The 9,954-nt window shown below is 42.0% G+C and overlaps 1 long non-coding RNA gene across 1 annotated transcript; it reads left to right on the top strand.

Annotated features, from left to right (window-relative positions):
• The first annotated feature begins 216 nt into the window (after positions 1 to 216).
• Positions 217 to 9,543, top strand: LOC116438626. The gene is made up of 4 exons (XR_004237850.1): positions 217 to 673; positions 1,275 to 1,397; positions 4,880 to 4,999; positions 9,122 to 9,543. It is a non-coding gene; the product is annotated as an uncharacterized LOC116438626 (long non-coding RNA).
• Positions 9,544 to 9,954: the final 411 nt, after the last annotated feature.

The following is a 9,954-nucleotide window of genomic DNA, read 5'->3' as shown; positions in this document are numbered from 1 at the left end:
ATGGTTAAACATGCTCTGGCATGGGAAGCATACAGTGATTCACCAACCCCGCTGCTAAACCTGCCCCTAAGCCTGTCCATGTCTGTCTTTTTCCCAGCGCACGCTGGGTTTCTGACATGCTTCCCTCCTTCTGTTTCTTTGGGTGACTTAGTGTCAGCCCCTAGAGCCTGTGATTAAGAGCATTTTCCTCTCCCAGCAGGTGCTGACACGGTTGCAGGGGTTGCCTCCTGGGAAGCTTCAGGGCAGCACGCAGCGGTGAGGGAAAAGCATTTTTCCACCAAAGACGCAAAGCCAGCTCTTATTGTGCAACAGGAGAGGGCTACAGCTCCACTCAGCTCAAACTGTGGGTCTCAGCCCTTCTCCTGATGCAGCCAGGGAAAACTGGGAGCCGGGGAGGCAACTGCTTCCCCACTTTCCCTCTGGCTGCGCACACACCTAACTTGGCTGCGATTGCTGCTTTTGAGTGCTGGCACTGCTCCTCCTCCTGGTAGGAATCCAAGCGTACGCTGCTCGCTGAAGCCATCCCTTCGCTCCCAGCTCCTATTCCCAGCTCAGGTGCTCCTGCTTGGGCGTTTCACCAGCCCACCAGGAGGTGGGAGGAAGATGATGGTGAGGAAGCTGAGTTACACTGGCTCCATGGAAAGCCCTGCTGAGGGTGCTCTGCAGAAGGCAGGTAGGGGCTCAAGTGCCTTGGAGCGCATTTAATGCTTCAAGGCGTGAAGGATAACCAAACATCCCATTGAATTCCCTTGGGAGAGGGAAGGAGCATCTGCAGCCCTGAGGGGTTGTGTTTTGGGATCACACAAAGTGCACAAAGCTGTGCAGCAGCCTTCTGCCGTGGGAGGAACTGACCCTGTGTTTGTGCTGTGGGTCAGCTGGCAGCTCTACCCTTGTTCTCCATCTTCAGAGATTTCCCTTCACAACAGGGTAGCTCAATGAACTTGAAGCAATGCTCACCCAACCATCGGGAGCAACTTTCAGTGGGTTTGCCACCCCAACTGCTCGTGTGCAAGAAGAGCACTTGGTACAGCTGGGGGCTCGCTGCTGAGAATCAGCAAAGCCATGACCAGAGGGCTCAGGACAGCAAGGAAACAGCTCTGCAGCCTTCCAGATGTGATCCTTCTCCCTCTGCCTCAGGGCAGCACCCAGACATTCCCAAAGCACTGGATAGCTTTTAGTGCTGTTTAAATCACTTTCAAAATGAATGCAGTGAAGGAAATGAGGCTGCTACTACTAAATGTTTTGAAAACTTTCTCTTTTTTTCTTTATCTGAGGTGCGTGCAGCAGCAGAACGATGTCCCCGTGCTGTCTGATGCCCTTCACCATCACGTGCTTGTGGATGTAGTCTGGGTCTTCAACTGTTTTCAAAGATAGCTACTGAATCAGGAGGACTGAAGGTGAGAAGGTTTAAGGTGAAAAAAACAGGATAAATTTATCACCAATTTTCAGAAAGATCAAGACCCTCCTCCTCCTCCAAAAAACCCCAAACCAAATCAACTTGCTTTACAGGACACTACTCTGTTTCATGACTAATGCTAAAATTCAAGGTCTGTGGTCATGCAGGGTTTGAGTCCTGTCAAGGCCAAACTCTTGTCAAACACGAAACCTTCCAACACCCCTGATCAAAGCTGTACTGGTGTCCCAGTCAGTCCCAGCCAGTGCAAACTGGTGCTTGCTTTGGTGGCTTGTTTGGTTTCTTCTTTGATTTCTGAATCTTTGCTTAAAACTTCCATGTCTCTCACTTGGATGTTCAGAGCAGCCCTGTGAGATGATGGGGAAAAAAAACCCCCAAGTGTTGAAATGGCACAGTGACACTTCTCAGAGTGTTTCTGGCTTTGACGGGCAGCATGTGCACCCCTGGTGTGATCACAAGTGGGGCAGTTTCACGTGTCTGTGGGTGTGGGTGAAGTGCAAATTGTGGCTTCCTGTTCACCCCCAGGGTCACTGAGATTTTTTTTCACTGCAAAAACTGTTTGCTGTCCTCGAAATGAAAGTGGATGCCTGCTACCTGTTTCTCACAGGGCTCAGTGTGTTTAATATAAACAAAAGTAGTCATGTTCATTCTTCAGACAGTGGCAGAACTGCTAATGATGCACTGGGGATCGGGTAACTTTGAGCTGTTTTCTCTGCTGTGGTTCAGTCCCGTGATCTTTCTCTGAGCTTTAGCAGAGGTTGTGGCAGACTCAAGTTTGTCATCCTGACAGTGTTACAGGAAATAAAGAGAGAAAAACTACAGAGAGATGGGGTAGCTGGTGACGTCTTTGGATTTGTAAATCTCTAAATATTTAAAAAAAAACCCAATCTGTTTCTAATTCTTTCAGAACTCTCAGCTGGATGCACTCACTATTTGAACTAATATGAATGCCAACTTGGCAAAATGAAGAATGATATAAATCTGTAGAGATGACCTAAGCAATACAATTTAAATGAAAACCTACCCTTTCCTTCTTTTTCTTTTTTTTTTTTTTTTTTTTCTGATCAGTTATTTGCTGTCCACTTGGATGTACAACATTTGATGCAAATAACTTTTGACAGAACTGGCAAAAAGAACAATGAATCTTTCCAACTCCAGATGCCAGAGAGCCTGATCCAGTGCTTAGTGAAGTCATTTGGAGTCTTTAGGTTGACTTCAAGAGACGTTGGAGAATCATCTTAATGTTCATTTTCTCTTAAGTAGCATTCGTGGGCAGTGCAAAATATCACTGGGTGGGTTCAAAAGATACTGTAGAACTATGTAAATATTTCTGTTATTAATTGTGTTTTCTCTCTTTCCTTCCCACACCTTCTTTCTTGTTGTCCAAAACTGTAGTTTCCCAGTAATAACATTTATGATATTGGATGAAGCTGAGGGAAGGATTTGTGAGTGGATGAAGTTTCATCAGGAAGATAAAATGTTTCCTTTGATAATTCCATGATAAAACTCTTCAGGTTTACAGGAAGATTTTGTTACAGGAAATAAAGTGGGGTTTTTAACTTCTAAGAAAGTGAGGCTAGATTTGCCAAATGTAATTTTTTATTTCCTGGAATTTAACAAAATGTTTATTAGGTAAAGAATGTTTTTTGGCAAGAATTCATTTCAAGGAAAGATTTTTTTTTTTTTTTTTAATTTGTTTTTTTTAATTTGGATCAAGCTGATCTTTGGTTTTCTGCTCTTTTTTACTTTGGACACTGAACTAGAAAGGAAACTCTTAATGGAACGCAATTTTTTAATGCTCTTTGAGCAGAGGAAAATGAATTTTGGGGGGAAAAAAAACCCCAAACTTTTAAAAAATAGCTTGGTCCTCAATATAATTTTTAAAAATAAAACATAATTTTTTAAATACTTCAGTCTAGGGATGAATTACTTTGACAGACAACCAAATTGGTTCTTGGAAGTTTTATATGAGAGTGCCTCATGGGATTTGTGCCTGGGTTGCTCCATCCTTCCATTTTTCTCTTCTTGACTGAGCTGTGCATCCCATTGTGCTCCACAGACCCCATCACTTTCAGGCCACCTTTTCACTTTTTTATACAGGCATCTTTTCCTCTAGGAATGTTTTTGACCTCATTTCTGTGAAATTCTGGCTCTCTTTGTTGGGTGCAGAAGCAGAAATGACCACGTGGCCAGCTGACCTCAGGAAGGACTGGAAAAGGATGGAAACCTGCTGGAATGATCGGACACCAAATGCATCCCATCCTTGAAACAATTCAAAATCATCAATATATTTATTAAAATGGAGGCTGACTTGAGTGTCCTTCTCATAAAAGGAAACAAAAGGCTAAATTAACATGTGAATTATGCTCAAGGTATTTGCCTTCCACACTGTGCTCGGACAAGATACGAGGTTAGTTCAGAAGCTGGGTTTGGTATTTCACTTCCAAGTGCTACCAAGCCTCACTGTGTTTTGCTTGAGGTCTGACATATATAGGTTTTGCAGGCATGATTTTAGGACATTCAGTTTGCCAGTTCTCAGGGAAGACTTGCGCCTCCAAATAAAAGTCGAACGTAGGTGAGGACATTTTGCTTCTCTCAAACAGGCAGTACTTGACGTGTTATGATGACTTTAACATCTGTTTTTACAGCAGAATGTTGATGGCAACAAGAGAAAAATTATGGTCCATGACCTGCTGAGTATTCTGGAGTTTTGTCAGTCTCAAAATTATCCTTTATTTACTTATTTATGCCTAATTGCAGAAGAATTTTATAATAAGGTTATTATTTCTTTTTTTTTACCTGAAAAGTCTGGCTTTTAAAGCTCAGTTAGCCACAAGTCAGAGTCTTTCATCTTTAAATTTACAGATGGCTTTTTATGTTCAGATTAGCTCTGAAGCTGGTTTTTGTTTTCTTTTGGTTTGGTTTGGATGGTTTTTTTTCATTTTATTCTAATTTTCTGGATGATTCAGAATCCTGGTGCCTACATGAATTTTTTGTCTTGAGCTCAGTGTTAGAGGGAAGACAAATTTCTAAACATTGTGAAATTACACATTAATGAAGAATACTGATCATGTCACCTTTTCTTATGAGGAAAATGGAAAAGAAAAATCAGTTCTGTAACACTGACTGATATTTTTTGTGTCTTCCTGGGAGTCCAAAAGCTGTAAAATGGGTCACTGAAAAATGCATACTGTATATCAGAGAAGCAGAGAAGGGGTTTACTACCAGCTCCATGGGAAGTCATACCCCAGCAATGCTGAAGAACTGGATTAGGCCGTACCCCGTAAAGATTTCTTTTCCCTCAGAAGAAAGTTTTCCCCACAGAATAATATTCTGTGTTCAAAACACCAGTTAACTTTTAAGTAGAAACAGGAAAAATGATATTTTTTCTTCCTAATCATGTGGCCTGAAAAAAGAGGGGGAGGAGGTGGAAGAGAGTCCTCTTTGTGTATTTAATTTTTGCAGGGTTTTCATGGGATTTGGGAATGAACTGAAGCCTGGAGGCTCTAACTGTGCTTCACACTGTGATTAGAATTAGGTGGGAGAGGATCATCTCTTCAGCATGAAGAATGGAGATGAAAGCAAGTATGTTTTCATTTTTTCCTTGCAACATATTTTTTGCTAACCAAATCACTCCCTATCTTCATTTTAAGAAATGTAAATATATTTATGAAAATATCTTCTGTTTAAAAAAAAAAAAAAAAAAAAAAAAAAAAAAAGCTGTCTCCCATCAGGGAAACTATTCAGAAGAAGTTTGACTAGTTCTATTTATAGCGTGGTTAAATTCTTTGAGATAAATTTCAAATTGACCTAGTCAGAAGGAGAGAGGCTCTCAGCTCATTCCTGAGCCACATTTTGCTGTTCATTGATAACATTTATAAAATTCATAGTTTCATTAGTAAATAAGGTACTAAATGAAGCAGTTCCTAAAAGCCTGAAATAAATGCATGTATTAATTCTGGTAATGGTTTACACCTAAAAATATTTTATGATGCTTATTGTTTCTTGTAGCAAACCCTCATATAGGCAAACAAACAAACAAAAAAACAACTATCTTATGTATTTTAGTTTTATTCCAAGCTGATATTGGAATTTCAGGCAATTTTATATATTTAAGTATATTTATATAAACATATATGTACATGTGTGTGTTTTTTTTAAAAAAAATATTAATCTAATAGAAAATGGTGGCAAGATATCAGCCTAAATGTGAGATTTTGGAATAGCAAGCCAGGTGTTTCTGTATATTTCTATCCATAGCCATGTATAAGAGATTGATTGCAGCGAGGAAACACATTGTACTTTCAATTTTACAGGGCTTATGTAAAATATGAGTGAAAAGGGATTTTTAAAGTTATGAAAGCTATTTTGCCTGCATCTTATCAAAGCAAAGGGAATGGTAACATCCAAAGAAACATGTGTAAATGCTTCCACAACATTCATTTCAATTGTCATGCAATGAAATAACTCTTCCACAACAGCATTTGCTGTCCATGCCAACATACTGCAATTCAAGGGAAAAGATTTATAATCCCTCAGGTATTCTGTTTTAACTAAGTGCTATGCAGAGCTCATTTTGTGGCCTAATATTGTGAGTTAAACTTGGATAAGCACCTTTTCTTTGCTTTCCTCTTTAGTATTACGGGCTCGACACTCAGCTTGTTTGGTTCAGGCCTCTTCAGACCCAGCACCTGGCTCAGAGCCATTCCCCAGTGCAAACCAGAATAGCAACAGGGCTGCTTTATCTGGTGCCAGCTGGAAGGACTCCTGCAGGACAGCACTGGCTTCTCAACATGCAGCTCATCCAGCCACGGCTCCACTTCCTTCAGGGTCTCCTCTTCTCCCGGGGCAGCTCCTCTTCTCCTCCCCGTGCTCACCAGCATAGCAGAAAGTGACAATTCAGGCAGCTGTGAACCCAGGTGTCACCTCCAGTGTGCTTCAGAGGGGTGTTGGTGCCAGGTATTGATCAGGCACTGGGTTTCCCATGGTGTGCACTGCAAAAATTCCCTCTCTCCTGGAGGCAGAGGCCAGGGAGCGCAACTGCTCGTGGCACGCAGGAGAATTGTGCTCTTATCTCAGCATCGCGGAGCCTCAGTTTCCATTTTGCTCTCCATTGCAGCAAGTTGCTGCTGCTTCTGCTGCTGCTAATCTTTTAATGAAACACCAAGGTTCATAATTCCTCAGGCAATGTGGAAGCTGAGCAAGGTGCAGATCAGATCTTAGAGACGTGTTTCTTTTTGCATGCTGTGGGCCCCTGAACAATTTTAAACATCATGTGGTGTTATACCTTTTTTTTTTTTTTTTCCCCCTGGATGAATTTAATTTAATTTTTGTGTGCACTTTTGTGAAAATCCCAACGCTGTAAAATTTTGGCTGAAGTCTTCAGAGTTGGAGATATTAGTGGGGTGCCTCGCAGGAACTGCAGTAGGGCCAGAGTACGCAGTTAAACTGCATCTCTGAAAACAGACACTCTTTGATTTAGCTTTCTTTCCTTCTGTGTAAATCTTAGGTGCAAACAGGCACCTTCCTAGTGAGATCAGTGAAGTTAGGTCAGTTTCCAGCTTTAGGCCCATCTGACAACTTGCTCCCTACTCTTTTCCAGTTCTGTGAGGACAGTTAATTTCTTCTAACAGGAACCTGAGCCTAACAGCAAGGAGCAAATAATTTGGTTGTTTATTTGCTGAATGAAAGGCTTTGGGCAGTAACTTAGCAATCAAATTTCTCTGCAGCAATAGTTTCACCTCTTACTCCTCTCGAGAGGAGCAGTTACCCACATGTTGTTTTTCTGATCTAAACTTTAATGAGAATGTCTGACTTCAGCAATGAATCAGTACTTACCAGTGGGTCCACAAGGCTTTTTCATTGTATTTTTTCATGCATTCCTATTATAATGTTGCAAATTATGGGTTGCTTAAATATGTTGTGACTTGTTGTGATGTCCCAGTAGTCTCTGTTCCACAGCATAATTATGAAGGCACCAGAAAACTACATGGCCAGGAATGTCAGAGGGCCTTCCCAGGCTTAATTGTGCTTGCATCCTCCTGGTTATGCTTGGCAAAGGGCAAACAAGTACACCAGCACAGTCCTTATCACTTCTCTTTTCTGCAATTCCTTTGTTTTCCTGTGCACACATTCCTCCTTCTTGTTTTCTCTTTCACTGACCACATACACCATCCCTGCAATTTTTACTGGCTGCAGAGAGAAAATCATATGGTTCCGATTTTGGCAAAATATTGCTCTACTTAAAAGCATTCTGAAAATGCTAGATGGGGGAGGGATGGATGCGAAATCCAAATGGCATTTTGAAAAACTTAAGTAATTTGTGTCAGTGAAACAGCTGGGCAGGTCAATAATGGTAAAGCAAAAAGCTGCTGTTGGAAGGAGTGAAATATCAGAATAATTTTTGCCATTTTTTCATTAGTTTCTACTATGCTGATAAAGAAGATGGGTTAGTACACAATGACAATTCAGCATTTCTGGGTATAACAGGTCTTTTGCTTTCTTTTGACCCTACTGTGAGGCTGAAATTACATTTCAGTGTGGGAAGGACACATTTATAGCAAAACAAGCACCATAGGATGACTGTATTCTTAAAAGCAGACTGTTATGTCCACATGTAAATAGGGTCATAGCTGTCTTTACATGACGATGGACTTCATTACAGAAATAAGTTTTCTCTTTCCTTTAATGTACAGGGAAGTAGCTGGGCCAGTAATTAAAATAATTTATTTACCTGCAGAACAGGTACATCATGCCATTAACTAGTAAACGTGTTTCAGTTGCCTTGAAAATACCGTCCTGACCTCCCAAGGAGCTCTTGGAAGGGTCATAAAGACTCAGAGTTAAATGGATTTCAGTTTCAAACCTTCATCTTATGGGCAGCACCCGCTCTGTTTTTTAGAAAAGAATACAAAAACAGGTTCCAGAGCTGCAACATTCATGTGGAGCCTATTGTGACACGTAAAAATGTGTGGTTGGATTTCTAAAGATATTTTGCCCCAGCCACCCTTAGGCATTGGGTAGGAGACCTGAAGAGGTGTCTTCACATGACTACAAGTGCAGTAGGATTTCCCTGCTGGATGGTTGAACACGATGGTTGATTCATCCCAACAAGCGCAGAAAAAATACTTTACAGCCAGCAGGGTGAAAGAGAAAGGACACCCAGCTCCTCCTTGGATGTTCGCTGCAGGGCATCCTGAATCTCTGGCCTTGGGTCCAGCACTGCAATTATCCGCTGTGCCTAATGCCTGAGTGGAGAGATTATTTGTCTGCAATGCTCAGATGGGCAGATCTGTCCTTTGCAGGTGCAAAACAGCCCCGAGGAAATCTAGTAATACCATTTGGGTGGTCAGGTAAACAACAGCAGCAACAGTTTCTGATTTCCTTCCACCAGGAGAAACCATGGTGACAGTGAGACCGGACCCCCCTCTTATGAAGAGGCTGGAATTCAGTTGTTCCATCTCTTTTTGGGTTGCTGATGGTGAGGTAGTTGCACCACCACCTGTAGGGAGGTTGTTATGGGGTTGCCAGCAAGGCTAGCAGGCCAGCTGCTGAAGAAGGGTTTTCCAGCAGGTGCGGACCTTTCTTAGCCTTCTTTTCAAAGAGTGTTAGGATTGCAGCTGTGCCCCAGCCACTTTGAAACCCTAGGCATCTTTTCCACTTCATTTAGAAAGAAGAAAGACTTATTTTTCTCACTCTTGCTTTAAGGTGGCTCTCACAATCTATTCCTTATTTGGTTGTGAGAGAGAAGCTGTGAAGGAGAACCTCAGGAAGTTCAAGTCCAAGCGCAAAATGCTGCACCTGGATGAGGGAAATCCCAGACGTGAGAGTATGAGAAGAAATCATTGAGAGCAGCCCTGCGGAGAAGGACTTAGGGGTTCTTCTGGTGCATATAAAGGTGGACATGGGCCAAAGAGCTGCAGCCCCTCTGCCATGAAAACAGGCTGAGACTGTTGGGAGAAGAGAAGGCTTTGGAGAGACCTCATTGCGGCCTTCCAGTACCTGAAGGGGGCTTATAAAGAGGAGGGAGAAGGACGTTTCACCAGGTAGATAATGTCAGGACGAGGTAAAATGATTTTAAATCAAAAGAAGTTTAGATTAGATGTTAAGGAAGAGTTTTTTTACCGTGAGGGTGGTGAAGCACTGGAAGATTGCCCAGAGAGGCTGGGGATGCCCCATCCCTGGAAGTGTTCCATGTCAGTTTGGATGGGGCTCTGAGCAACCTGGTGTAGTGGAAGGTGTCCCTGCCCATGGCAAAAGATGATCTTTAGGATTGCTTCCAACCCAAACCATCCTATGATAGTGTAATTCATTCCACTCTAACACCCATGAGCAAAGTAGATGGCAGATACACATTACCAACGTCTGGTTTTGGTCTAATTAAGCAGAATTAAGATTAAAATTTCAAACCCTCAGCCCTTTAGTGAAATTTTTACTTTTAAATGCAATGTTTATTTTTAAATTTAGATGTGGGGCCTACAAGGTGTCTGAAGAGTGGTTTGTTTTGACCTGCCTCCATGTGAGTACAAAACCTGTGCAGC

The sequence above is a fragment of the Corvus moneduloides genome, chromosome Z (genome assembly GCF_009650955.1).
Source record: "Corvus moneduloides isolate bCorMon1 chromosome Z, bCorMon1.pri, whole genome shotgun sequence".
Taxonomy (NCBI): Eukaryota; Metazoa; Chordata; class Aves; order Passeriformes; family Corvidae; genus Corvus; species Corvus moneduloides.
The sequence above is the reverse complement of the archived record's forward strand: the minus strand, read 5'-3'. Positions and strand labels throughout refer to the sequence as shown.